The following is a 15,317-nucleotide window of genomic DNA, read 5'->3' on the forward strand; positions in this document are numbered from 1 at the left end:
CTTTGACACAGTCAACCATTCTATCCTCATAAAATGACTCTGTGATACCTTCAGCATCATGGACCGTGCACTGGAATGGCTGACCTCTTTCCTCACCGATCGCATTTCCCAGCTGCAACTGAACCATCTTTCCTCCAACACCACGCTTTCTACCTACGGCGTCCGCCAGGGCTCCATCCTATCGCCGTGGCTCTTCAATATCTATCTCGCCCCTCTTGCTCACTTCATCTCCTTCTCTCCTCACTTCCAGTGCTATGCTGATGACACACAGCTTTCCTTTAAACTTCCCTCTACTACCACTTCCTCCTCCTCCTCTCATCCCGACTGTCTGACCACCATCCAGGCGTGGTGTGCAGCGAACAACCTCTGTCTTAATGCCAGTAAGGTGGAGATCCTTCTCAGTGGGACACCTGCACCCTGTTTTCCTTCTACGCTCTGGCCGCCCTCCTTGGGCCCTCTACCCTCACCATCTTGTGAGGCCCAAAACATTGGGGTCATCTTCAACTCTGCTCTCTCCTTCAACCCTCACATTTTGGACCTTGCCTAGAAAGCCCACTTCCAGCTTCACATCCTCAGAGGCATTCTCGCTTTCCCTACTTTCCCCCAGAAGCTCAATGTTTCCAGAGCTCTGGTCCTCTCTAGGCTGGACTACTGCAACATTCTCTTCCTCAATCTCCCCCTCTACTCCCTATGCCCCCTTCAGCTAATCCAGAATAGGGCCGCAAGACTTATCCTTGGCCTCAAGCCCAGGGACCGTATATCTCGAGCCATAAAATATCTCCACTGGCTCCCTGTGGCTGCGAGGAACACATTCAAGACCCTCTGCATAATCCACAAGGATTTCTGGGGCCTGGGACCATGCTATATCTAACTTCCCCTCCCTAAATACTCCCCTGCTAGAGCCCTCTGCTCCTCTAATACCAACTCTTTAATTGCCAAACCCTTCTACAAGCAGAGAGTGGGTGGCAGGTCTCTCTCTCCGGCTGGTGCCTCCCTTTGGGCCAGCCTTATGTCCCTCTCAGACTTGGGCCAGACCTCCCTAACTTCTGGAAACTTCTCAAAACTCTGCTCTTCTCTACCTCTTTCCCTTCCTTGATAACTACCCCACTGGTGGGCTGGTCCTTATGCATCTCACAGGTTACCAGACCCTCTGCAGAGTTGATACCAGCACCGCCCCCGATCCCACTTCACTGCCCTCTATGTGCCCCAGCCTGGCGGCTGTGTACCCCTCCCTTGGGATTTGTCCACCATAGCACTTAGCACTTAGCCTGAGGCCTCCTCCTTGGCACTTCCCTCCCGGGCAACCACCAGCACTTGTCCATTCCCCCCCACCTATCCGCATCTCTTGCACTTCATCTTCACTGCACTTGCACACTCGAATACCACAATGCCTAGTAGGAGCACAAATGTATATTTGCTGTTTTGTCATTGTTATTAATTCCCCTTGTTCCCTCCCCATTTAGCCTTGTGGTGCCCCGCAACATATTTCTATTGTATAGGCACCTAACCAAATGCTCAATAAATAAATAAATACATAAATTAACCTGCCCTGGCAATGGTCCTCACAAATAAAACACGCTCCCTAACCTTCACCTTGACAAGAGATTCTCTTTTCCCCAATCCTGTGTCCTTGGCGATAGAGCTTATTGCAGGCTATCAACAAGAATTGCTTCAACACGGATTTCCCAATACATCGAAGATGTGAAACACAGGTCAGTGAACCTAGACCCTATAGAGGACGAAATAAAGTAATTCAGTGAATTCTCCAGTTTGAGGATTAACTGGGGTTAATCCAAGTGACTTCCACTAACACACTCTGCCAAAAAAATTGAACATATAGGGTTCAAATGGAGTGACAACTAGGATTAAAAACCTGAACATTATTATTTATACAAACAAAGCAATGGTATACAAAGAGAATATCAAGAGACTACGAAAGAACTGAATGTAAAAGTACCCGCTCACTTATAGGATGAATTTCACTTGAAAAGATGGTTATTGTTCACAAGATGCTGTATATTTTTAACAACCTGGTTGTTTCCTCCACATCATATAGACTCAAGTCAAGAAAACAATGCTACAATGAATCCAGGTTTCTCAACAAGTCAATGGGCCTCATTACAAGTTTGCTGGTACGGAAACAACGGTGCCAGTAAGCTTATCGGCACCTTTGCTTCCGGATTGGTAAACTATGAGTCTGCCTGCCGGAGCAGCTGTGCCTGACAGGTCAGACCCTGCCGGACACAGCGGCCACGGTAGGCAGGCTGTCACGGAAGCACTAGCACCGTTAATAATGGTACCCGTGCTTCCGTGGTCCCCATTTCTGTGGTGAATGGGGAAGAACATTTTACCGGCACCTAGCTCTCGGTCTGTCGGGACTTGTAATGTCCTGGTTTTACCAGGAAGCTAGGTGCCAGTAAATCATTACAGTCCAGCAGCAACGCGCCGGTAGCACCGGCAGCGTTACCGCTGGACTCGTAATGAGCCCCAATGTCTCACATGAGGTGATGGTAAAACCATACTGACCGCATGTCCAGCAGTAGCCGATATAGAATTATACCTTCTGGTAGCACAAGCACACTATGGTGGCATATAACCTTGCATGAATATCTGCATGTTGCGATTGACAAGGTGACAAAGTACCCACCCACCAGTGCTTACATCGTTCCTATAGGTGTGAGTATGTGTCCTAAAGATTAAATACAGCCAGTACATTTAAGCAGGTGGGCCTGGAGGAAAATGGCAACATAGTCTATACTCTCAAAATGTCACCTAAAACAGCAATCAAACAGTAAAGCTAACTTTGAATAAGCAGTTTTATATAGACTTTGAGAGGATGGACCTGACTAAGCAGGGAGACATACGTACAAGGGAAATGTGTAAGGCTAGTCCAACTTGACGGGAAAGACGAGGTTAACGCATTGATAATATTACTATATTTTTGTCTCTGATATGCTCAAGCACTCCCTTGTGTGCCTGCTCCTGACAAAACCTTCAACAGACCCAACCTGTCAATCCAACTACTGCCCTATTTCAATCACTCCCTTCCTGGTGAAACTGCTGGAGAAGCTGGCCTTGCCCCAACTCAACTCGCACTCTGAACTTGTTGGTGGTCTCCACAATCATCAGTCTGGATTCCGAGCATCCAGAGGCATGACACTTCTCTTCTGAGCACCCGTGAAGAACTGCTTGCATCCCAGGACTCCAACTCCCCAGCTGTCCTCATCCTACTTGATCTCTCCTTTGCCTTTGACACGGTCAACCATTCCATCCTCATACAAAGGCTCCACTATACCCTTGGGATCTCGGAACGGGCACTGGAATGGCTGACCTCTTTCTTAACGGACTGCTCTTCCCAAGCCATCTTGGGCACCTTGTCCTCTCCTACTTCCTTCTCCACCTGTGGTGTCCCCAGGGATCTATCATGTGCCCCTGACTTTTTAAACCCCTACCTTGCTCAGCTGGCACTCTTCATCTCCTCCTTCTCCCCAAACTTCCAGTGGTATGCAGGTGACAACTCTTTTTCAGACTTCCTGCTGATTCACTCGCACCTTCCTTCATCCCTGACTGCCTATCTGCCATCCAGGCCTGGTGCACTTCCAACGATCTCTGCCTCAATGCAAGCAAAACTGAGATCCTTCCAATTGGGACAACTGATCCCTCCTCCTTCCCTTCTCTCTGGCCTCCCACCTTGGACTCTCCCCCTGCTCCTTCTTCTGAAGCCAAAAACCTTGGAGTCATCTTTGACTTCTCTCTCTCCTTCCTCCCTCAAACTTGGGACATTGCTACGAAGTCCCACTTTCAACTCTTCCTTCTCCAAGGAATTCTCCCCTTTCTCACTTCCCCCAGAAGCTCAATGTCTCCCGAGCCCTGGTTCTCTCTAGGCTTTACTATTGCAATAGCTTCCTCCTCAACCTTTCTTCTTCCAATCCAGCTAATCCAGAATATAGCTGCGAGATTTATCCTTGGCCTTAAGCCCAGGAACCGCATCTCTCCTGCCCTAAAAGTCTCTGCTGGCTCCTGGTTGCTGCATGGATCAAATTCAAATCCCTCTGCATCATCCACAAGGTTGTCTGTAGTCGGGGACCACAATATCTGCAACTCTCTCTTATACAATACTTTCCCTCTAGACCTCTACATTCCTCTGGCATCAACTCTCTGTGTGTAAAGCGTTTCGCTAAACAGAGAGCAGTAGGTCATTCACTTTCCTCAGCTGGATCACTCCTATGGAACCGCCTCTCCCCTTCCACTGTGTCTTCAGCAGGACCTTCTTAAGTTCCAAATGCACCTCAAGACTTTCCTCTTTTCCTCCTCCTTCCCTTCTTCCCTAATCTGCTTATCTCACAGTTGCTGTGATTGGCGTCTTGACCCTTATGCATCCTCTGGGCCCCTGACCACTCACACCCAAACTCCCCAGCTTCTCTCTACCCTCCGCACTTGCCTCGGCACAGCCTCTACACTGGAGACTCACACTTTTCCACCCAACGTGGCTTCTGGCCACATAGCACTTACCATACCTTGCACTTCATCTGTGGCTCACCCACGAGCACAGACACCAGAGCACCTACCCCACTGCCATCTTCCTTGCTGCACTTGCACTTCTGAATACTCACAATGCATAGTAGGTTCGGCCGTCCCTTCCACCACTGTATTTCTTGTATATTTTAATTGTACTGCAATCCCATGTTCCCTCCCTGTTGCCCTGTGGGTGCTTTGAAACAGAATGTATTTGCTGTATAAGTGCCTAACAAGCAAACAATACACTAAACTATGTTGACATATTTAAGTGGCTCTCTATTTGAGCCCTTGATCTCTCCGATAGTGCAATTTATTTTTGATCGCCCCCCCCACCAGTCAACTGTACATCATAATTACTCTATACAAAAGGGTGAAACAACCAGAAGGACTAGCCCAGACCCAACCCGAGAAAGACGTGAAAGTCGCTAGACAAGCAATTCACTAACGAAGAGTGGAAAATAGCTTGTGGACAAACAAGAGCCATTTCAATGAATTATAGACCTCAGCACACCCAATTTAAGCATCTCCACAACTTTCATTGTACCCAACACCACACCCGTACCAGACATGTGTCGGAGAAATGCTTCATCAGAAGCAGATTTCCTTCCTCTTGTGTGATGATGCACAAAGATTCAAGAATATTGTCGGAAGGGTGTGGAAGAAATCAATAAAATAATGGGGGAAGCTATACCAGTCACCCCACAGCTATTGCTGCTGGGCATAATCCCATCTAAAATCAGCAGGGCAGGGTACCTCAAGGCCTCGGTGGTAGGGCTGGGTGAAATAGTTCAATTCCGTTCTGCCAGCCGCTGAGGTGAAATCTGTAAAATGCCAATCCGTTTCACCCAATCCGCTGTTCCGCCACTCCTGTGTATTGAAAAGAGCGGCATGAAGTTTCTCGTGCCGTCTCGCGAACCTAGCATGGATCGAATAACGCGGCACCAGCTCATGCTGCTGCACAACCCTACTACGAATTGAAAAGAGCAGCCCAAAGTTTCTTGTGTCACTGCACGAACCTAGTACGAATCGAACAAACAGCTGCATGAAGTTTCTCGTACTGCTGCCCGAACCCAGCATGAATTGAAAAGAGTGGCAAAATGTTTCTCATGTTGCTGGGCGAACCTACCACAAATTGAACAAAAAGCTCTTTGAAGTTTTTCGTGCTGCTGCACAAAACCAGTACGGATCAAAAAAAAGACCTGCACAAAGTTTCTTGTGTCACTGCATAAACCTATCACAAATCAAAAAACTGCACAAAGTTTCTCATGGCACTGCGCGAAACTAGCAGTTTGGAAAAACCCACAGGAAGTGTCGCTGCACGAAACTAGCACGGATCAAAAAAGACCTGTGCAAAGTTTTTCATCACGCTACATGAAACTAACATGGGAATGAAACGCCACACTCCACACAAAACTGAGCGAAATTTCAGTGGCAGCGGAACCGTAATGCCGATTTTGCAGAGCGGGTGGAAGCGGATTCCAGTGTAAATTCCACACTTTTTGCTTTCCATGTGAACATTTCACTCACCCCTACTAGGTAGTAGCAAGGGTAATACTAGTGAAATGATGGCATACAAAACAAGCTCCTACGAGGGAAACAAGGCTGAAAAAAAGAAATACCCAAAGATGTGTAAGTGATGGTTTCTACAGCAAACAGAACTGTTCTGCTGCTATTGCAAAATAACCATAACAGGGGTATGTGGGCGTGAGGGGGTGCAGAAACACATCTTTTAAATTTAAGAGCAATACTGACACACACACATATGATTTCCACTAGGTTGATGCTTCTGAAAAGCAGGCAAGGCCTGTGCATAGTCAGTTACTCACCGGCCTTGAAAGGGACATTGTTCTAGCCCTAAGAGATACAGCTCTAATAGTGAATCTCCCATCGTATTTATGAGTAGTTTCTCTTCTTCGTGTGATCATTTTGCCTAGGTCGAGTTGATGCATTTCTCTTGAGAAAAGGGCCACAGCTCTGAGCCCACTACAAGGCAAAAGTCATCTTGGTTTTCTGTGTGTAGATGTGTGCAAAAGTCAATGGGCCTCATTACAGGTCGGGCGGTCCGGAATTAACAGTGGCGGTAAACCCGCCGCCACTGTTAATTCCGGACCGCCCGATCCCGAGTCCTGCAGGCGGGAGGTGATGTTCCCGCCAGGTCTGACCTGGCGTGTTTAACACCGCCCGCCTGCAGTCAGACGTGGAAACACCAGCATCATCACGAGATGGTGCTGGTGTTTCCACTTCCCCATTCCCATGGAGTCCTATGGGACTCATTAGGAATGGGGATTTACCGAATTCCGCCTCCGGAATTCCCGGGACACCAGGGTCGTAATGCCCTGGTATTTCCGGGAGTCACGGAGGTGGAATGGTAATACGAGTCCAGCGGTAACCAGGCCGTTTTACCACCTCGGTTACCGCCGGACTCGTAATGAGGCCCAAGGTGTACTGCAAATCATGTTGTCTGCAGGGATCAGTGGGAATCTAATGAGCTGAAGTGTTCCGGGACTCAAAAGTTCAACTGAACCCCTACAAAAAGAACAGGAACAGACTTTCAAGCATTGCAGAGCTTTCGCTGGGATATCTGTGTGCGTGTGTGTGTGGGGAGAAGATCAGCGGCACTGGGACTAATTATGTAAAAAACAACTGGAGTGCATTGGAAGAATGGTATTTTTAGAGAAAGAGTCCATGTATTAGCCTCAAACATATGTCGAAAGGAAGTAGAGGGATGAGATGCACAATAAAAAGGCAGCCCATGCAATAAGTTGTGATGAACTCATGGTGGCAACAAGTAAGACAGGTACAAGTGATTACAGTTCAAGAGTGTTTATTGAACAATGAATGCTCTATGCAGGTTGTAAAAATGCCTAAACCTAAATCTAGGATGGGAGCAAGCATCGACCATCAAATGAAAAATAAGGCAGTCCTAGTGGCGGCGTGTCAAAATAAAAAGGCCTATACTAAGAAACCTATTGCCAAACCTCGCAACTAATACAAAAAAAGGGTGTGGGATGGTTCTCAAGAAAAGAAAGAAGTGTTCTCAAATAATATGTCAGGCTTAGGTCTCCCTTCCCCACGTTTTGAACACGGGGTAAAATGGGAGCTCAGAGCACAGTACAGTGTCAAGATTCTCCAGCACGAGACGACAGTTTTAATGGCAGCTCTCAGGACACACTCTCGAGCTTTCAGCTATCAAGGCCGTTGATGGCCAAGTCTCATTTCGCTTGAAAGTCTCTTGCCTTCGAGGCCCTGACGGGTTCAAATAACAGGGCAAAAGTTCTTTTAACAAATGAAAAATGTGTTTCCAATGTTCGCTGGGTGATGGGTTTACCCCTGGGTCCCCCTCTTCTGGGTGCTGACCCTTCTTGTATCATATTCCCCACAAATCTTAAATGTCTTTTTAAACAGTTCCAAACACACTGTTTCTTGGGACTTTAGACTTTGCCCCTCGCTTGGGATTTGCTGCCCTTGTTTCTTCTCACTACGGGATTCACTTCCCTTTCTTTCACTTAATTCGTAGATCAAAGTCTTTCGAATGTACAGGGATTTTGCTTGACCCTCAGTATTACCACTTTGACCTATTCCGCTGGCTCTCCTATGTCCTTCTGGTATCTGTACTTTCTCTCATATCGGGCTCGACCAGAGTCTCTCGAGTTAGCACCCACATGGTGTTGGTTCCCTCTGCAGCTGGTCTCCCCTTCAATACTTGTTACAGTTCTTTACACAGTTCATTGAACTTGGTTCAAATGTGCCCCTTTGTCTCACTCAACACAGCCCAGTTTTCCCTTTCGACTCACCGGCTGTGATGAACTGCTTGGCTTTTCTTCTTCATTGGAGTCAAGGCTGGTACCAGATTCACAGGAGCTTCCCTTGCTCCTGCTTCTCGGCATAGGCTTTCCCTGTGCGCCATTGACATCTGCTGCAAGACACTTGTGCTACTGTTCGCGGTCTTAGGCTCTCTTCCATGAAGGTTTCACGGGCCTGGGACGAAAAGGGCAAGGTCACTTCTTTCCCTGCCACCCTCTCGATTCCTGCCGCCTTTCTCCTTCTCTTGAACTGTCATGCCTGATTAGCCATCTCGTTGTGCTATCTGCCGTGCTCGTACTGTGCTCTCTGGCTCCACCTTTTATCCCTGTGGGGAAGGGAAAGGGCCGTCGGGTGTGCGCGATTCTGATCAATTGCCTGACCCTTGTATTGGGACATGTCAGGTAAACGGCTCTGGTGTTAGTCTGTTGTCCTTTGTGTTGTGCAAAAGTGTTTGTGTTGGAAAGGGGGGAGGGCAGTGGTTCAGAATGTCCTAGGTGAGAGGGGAAAAAGGTGTGAAAAGAAGGGGGATACCGCATCTCACCCGTCGGTGTCCCACTCCCCGAGGACCCCCATTAAGGTGATCCTCCCTCACTGGTCCACCTCCAGGAACTGGATCCAATAGCGATGGCCGTGTCCGGGCCACCTGGATGACAGATCCCTGGGGGCTAGCTAGGGAGACACCTTCAGGTTTCTCACAAAGGGCAGTTTGGGTAAGGTTTCCAAACTTACCAGAATTTGCAAAAACAGAGAAGTAATACACAACTGAGTTTATAAAGTTAGAAGAGGAAAATGACAGTGATTAATGTGGCCTACTTGACTTGCACAGTAACATTAAACTGATGTCTACTGCTCTGAGGAAACCACCACTTAACTCTTGAGCTCCAGAGTTACAATGAGCTGCAGGAAGCAGAGCGAAGGTGATGGGTCACAGAATGTAAGTTTCATTCTATGTTGTACGCAATTAAGTGAATACAACTCTATATTTTCAGCTGTATAAACAGCAGTATGTGCATTTTTCCATTCTCTGCTATACAAAAGTCAAGCAATAAAAATGTGTTCATTTTTAGTTGTCAGGAAGTTTTTGTCAGACCAGTAAATCTGTGTCACATAATGATTTCAATATTTATAGCATTCATTTCACCACATAGTATATAATTTTCAACATAAATAATATTGCTTTCAGTAGTGAGAATAAACATTTCAGATTATGAAACATTGTTCCCACTTGCTAGCATATTTCTTTCCATAAAATAAGGTTTTCTTTTCAGTCTAGGATATCACTATTCCACCAATAAATGTCATTGTTCCCTTTACCATCAGATATAATGGATTCATTATATATATATATATTATGTTGTTTTTTTGTAACAGAAGAAGGTGTTGGCAATGCTGAATTATGTTCCCAATGACCCCTCATTGCCACTAACGTCTTTACAGAAACCTTTTTTCACCTTCTACAAGTAAAAAAAAAAAAAATTCATCGTTTGCTACATTCTGGCAATCAATGGGTAAGCTTTGAAGCTTGAAGCCTTTTGTTGATTTGCAATATGAGATTATAAACCCATATATGTTTAAAAAGGGCACCAAACGGTTCCTCAAGAATTTTCACTCTGATATTTGGAACACAGTTTTTGGTGATGCTTGGTACACATTAATTTCATGAATATAGTGAGAAATATAATTGTGCCTTTTACGCATTAGCGGCAGCCTATATAAACGTAGTTTTCAAATATTGCGTTGGTTCTCTATATTCCAGATGTATTATACCGAAAAGCGTCATGCAATTATAAAAGGATATCAGATTACATGAATGGAATGATGAACTCTGACTGAAATGGAACAAATAAAAAAATAAAACCACACATGTTTTCATAAACACATTTCTGACAGGCAATTCTATATTACAGACACACAAATAAAGGCACCTCAATACCAAAAACGGTTATTTGCAGGCAGCTGCAGAATAGTCACTATAAAATTTGACATGGGTAGTGTGAGAAGCCTGAGGGTATTCTCCCGTGTAGCCCTCGAGAATCCCTTATTCAGGTGGCCAGGGAAGGGCTGGCGCTCTCAGATCCCAACCCTGGGGGTGTACAAGCGAGGGAGGATGCTTGGGAAAATGCCCCAGGTGAGACGCAGTACTACCCCAAAGAAGAAAGTGAGGAAGACGAAGTCCCTAAAGCCTTTATAGGTGTTCCACATCTAACTCCCTTCCTCCCAAAGGATCTCCCTTAATCAAACCCTACGACCCCTCCATATCTGGTAAATTCCCAAGGAGCCCAAACCCTGGTACATTCGGAAAGTACAACTTCCAGAATCCCTGTTTTCCCTTTTTCGCCCCAAATCCTCCCCATCATTCTTCTCCATGTTACTATGAGTATTTATTTCCAAACAGCCAGCCTACTTGGACTAAACACTACCGTTCCCACAATCCCCCCCGTTCCGTTCACAATAACAATCCTGGTCATTCCCATCTGTCTCACAAACCCTTATCTATCTCACCCTTTTCAGTTTATCAAAAAACCTAACACTAGTGTTAGAATTCCACATAACACTGTTTTGCCTTCCGACCCTGTAGGATACTTGGAAACTCTATCACCGTCCTTTTCCAACACAAACACTTTCCCATTCCCTGGAAAACAAAGGACTAATATGAGAACTGTTTACCTGACATGTCCCAACCCAAAGGTCAGGCAAAGTCAGGCAATTGACCAGAAATACACACACTGAACAGCCCTTTCCTTTCCCAACACAGGGATAAAAGGTGGAGCACGACAGCACACTACGCGCAGGGCAGAACGCATGACGTGAGCGCTAAATCAGCACATCAGTTCAAGAGGCGGAGACAGGCGGTGCGAGTTGAGAGGATACCAAGAGGAGAAGTGTCCTTGATCTTATCGACAGAGACCCGTGAAGCCTCATGAGAAGGAATCGTAAGACCGTGAACAATAGCCAACGTGTGTTGCAGCAGATGTCAACGGTGCCCGGGCTCCTCCTCCGCTGACAGCCAAGCACGTGAGAGACGCGTGGCCCAATGGTACCGTCCTTGACTCCACAGACAAGAAACCAAAGCAATTAGTCACAGCCAGTGAGTCGAGCGGCGATCCGACAAAGAAACCGAACTGTGTTGAAGGAAAGTGGCAAGCGGCTAATTGAACTTTGAATAAACAGAGAACTGTTGATAAAAGAATTGGGCAAAGCCAACATAGCAGAACCAAACACCACGTGGGTGTTCACTCGAGAAATGCTATGCAATTACCCCGCTATTGAACTACAGTTACCAGAAGGCCTTGGGAGAAAGGCAAGAAGAGGAGTCAAAGTGGTCATACGGGGGTCTTGTAAAATCATCAGTACCATCCAAAGTCTTTGACAGCTAGATGATTGAGAAGCTAAGGAAAATGAACCCTGCATGATGAAATTTGTGTATGAACAGTGTTACAAAGGTTGCAAGAGTGAACCCGGCAGAGAGATGCCGACGAAAAGGAATGAAGCCTGAAGTCCTTATGAACAGTGTGTTGACAAGAATGAACCCAGCTGAGGGTTGTCCACAATGAACTGTTTGTGTGAAAGTAGGAAAAGCCATAGTGAACCGAGAAGAGGGAGGCTGACATCTGAAAGTGGTCCGAGCCCGAAGGAGGGAGATTCAGGGTTGGAAAGTTGATTAAAATGGAAACTGTTCAGTTAAGTTGTTGAATAAGATTTGTGAAAGGTCTAAGCCTGGAAGAGGGAAACCCCAGGCGTGAAGCCTTAAGAATGGTTTAAAAAGCCATTAAGATTTGTAAATACAAGAAGTATTGGAAGATCAGGGGAAGTGAACGGTCTTCCTTGTCATTTGGGAGATCCAGGGGGTCTGGGCCCGGCAGTGGGAGATCCAGGGGTGGAAGGTTACTGCCCAAAGTTCTTTGAAAAGGAACTGTTGAATCCATTTGTTGAATATGATTTTGTAAAGGGTTGACACTCGGAAGAGCGGCACTCAAGGTATACGTGAAGCAGAACTTTGTGCTTGTTTGTTTGTTGGATACATCAGGCTTTGGAGGCAAGAGACTTTTATTGAAAAGAGACTTAACCATCGAAGAACCTGATAGCTGATACGGAACTGTCGACTTGTGCTGGGAAAGCTCGAGTGTGTGCTGTGCTCACGATACCCACCTTGTCCCGTGCTGAAAACGTGGGGAAGGGCGACTGCTGGCAATCACATCCTGACTTATTTGTGATCACATTTTCCTTTATTAAAACCCCATCCCACACTCTTTCTGTAATTAGCTGTAAGGAATTGGCAATATTTTTTTTTAGCATAGGCCTTTTTACTTTGACACAAGGCCACAAGGACTGCCTTATTTTTCATTTGTTGGTCAACGCTTGCTCCCATTTTAGATATAGGTTTAGCTTAGGCGTTTTTCAACCCTGTATTTACAGTTTAATAAACACCCTTGAACTGTGATCCCTTGTGTCTGTCTTTACTGTTGCCACCATGAGTTCCTTACAGTAGAAACAGTTTTTCAATAAATATTGCTAAGAAGGTAATCCACAAAGCCAGGACTGCACATAGAACTTTGGGGCAATAGCCTTTTTGTGCCTTTACGTTAACATGTCTGCTAAATATCTTTAACATTTATTAGTTTACTTCTAAAGATTTTTGATGCAGGTGCCTAACTAAATCTTAAACATGGGAATTTTCAAAGTTTACAATACACAAAATATTCTGAAGCTGTGTATGTGACTTATCTTGTACTTTGTGGGTGTTACTCTATGCACTGTGTGAGAAACCTGAAGGTGTCTCAGCTGCTAGTCCCCAGGGATCTGTCATCCAGGTGGCCAGGAGACAGCCATTGCTTTTGGATCCAGTTCTTGGGGGCGGACCAGTGCGGGAGGATCACCTGGATGAGGGATGTTCGGGGAGTGGAAGTGGGACACTGGAAGGCAAGACCTTAACAACTTTAAGCCATCCTACCAGGTAGGATACTTAGGTACAAACCCCTTCACAGCCTTTTCCAGTATGAACACTTTCTCATTGACAGCTCACTGTGAGAGAAAACGGACTAACACCTGAGCCATATACCCGACGTGTCCCAATACAATGGTCAGACAGGGTCAGGCAATTATTGATCATTACACACACGTGACTTCCATCACATTTCCCCACATGAATAAAAGGCGGAGCACGAAAGCACACTCTGAGCAAGGCAAATCTCACAAGGAAGCAGCAGTTCCAAGATGGCAGTTTAATATAAGGTGAAAGACAGCAAGGCGGAAGAGGATTGCAAGAAGGGAAGTACTCTTGACCTTTTCACCGAAAGACCGTAACTTTCATGAGCCTTCGAGAATAGGAAACGTAAGACCTGGAATCAAGACTGAAGAATCCTGCATTGTATGTCGGAGGTACCTGGGGCTATACTGCATCAACAGTCAAGGCGGGGAGAATCATTTGCCGCTGTGGTACTGTCCTTGGCCCCTACAACAATGCAGCACCAGTGAAGTCAGCACAACCGGTGAGTTGGGGAGACTGATAGCAGACCGATCTATGTTGAAGCCAATGTTGCAAGTAGCAACATTGTATAGAGAAAACTGAAGATAACAGTGTATGAAGTGTATGTGGCAAGCAACGCAAATATATTTAAAACAGCAGGTGAGTGACTGAACTTTGAAGCTAAGATATGATACCGTAGACAGAGTGGTCTGGCACCGTGTGGATGCTCATTCGAAAGTCTCTGTTAGATATCCGACTTAATGGTGGCAAATGTTAAAAGGAAATGAAATGTGAAATGGAAGTGGTCGTGCAATCGGTCAAGCCAAACCCTTTGCACATTCGAAAGTCTACGATACTTGATGTTAATTGAAAGTGGTCCAAGCACGGCTGAGGGAGACTAATTGTGTTAAAAAGGGATCTATGCCCTGCTGACGGGGATCCGGGGTGAACCTTGAGTCACCCAAAAACTAATATCATATGAACATTGTGTTAAGAGGACCTGAGCCCGGATGAGGGGATCTAAGGTGACGAACATTGCGTTAAAGGGATCTGAGCCCGGCTGAGGGGGGCCCAGGGTGAATAGTGAATCACCTAAATTGAATACCTTTGAAAATCTGAAAGAGGAAAATAACTTATCATTTATTTGGTTGCATCAGGCCCCCTGAATTTGAGAACTAAAGAGACTTGAGCACAGAAGGCCCTGATGCTAATTATTGAACTGTAACCTTGTGCTAAAGAAGCCGGAGACTGTGCTGCGCTCGAGTGAACCGCCTTGTCCCGTGCTGAAAACATGGGGAAGGGAGGTCAATGGCCTGAACATCCTGACATATCAGTGTGTGGGCACTTCTTTCTTTTTCGTAACACTATTTTCCACACTATTTGTATTTAGAAGTAAGGATTGGCAATAGGTTTATTAGTATAGGCCCTTTTATTTTGACATGACAGCACTAGGACTGCGTTATTATAGTTTGATGGTCGTAGCTTGCTCCCATCTGTAGATTTAGGATTAGATAAGCGTTTATCAAAGCCTTTTTGAAGTTCAATAAACACTCTTGAACTGTGGTCACTTGTGTCTGCCTTACTGTTGATACCATGCCTTCCTTACAACTGTTTAACACCGAGACTCAGAGCTGCCACCGCAGACTGAGCATCAACTTATCAGCTGATGCTGGTAAACCATGCCTAGAGAGACTTGGAGAGAAGCAACACAGAATCTTAGTCAACAAATGCGGGCAGAGAGCACTCGGAATTCAAGGTGACAAGATTGGTGGCTGTAGGAGTCACACGGAACAGATGGAATATGTCTCCATTCTAGTGGGCACACATGGGGCTTGCAGCTTGCACTAATGTATTTGTCCTCCTGTATCTTGCATCACAAATTAGAAGCATTCAGGATCTTTAGCTTAAAAGAGGCTGAGCAGACAGATTGTTTATGTCTTGTTTTTACATTACTGACCGTGCTTCCATTTCAGGACAGAAGAGGGACTACTAAATGGAAGTCTCTCCTTTCGACCTGCTATGGCAGACT

This window comes from Ambystoma mexicanum, chromosome 4q (assembly GCF_040938575.1).
Source record: "Ambystoma mexicanum isolate Mex_15411 chromosome 4q, UKY_AmexF1_1, whole genome shotgun sequence".
NCBI lineage: Eukaryota > Metazoa > Chordata > Amphibia > Caudata > Ambystomatidae > Ambystoma > Ambystoma mexicanum.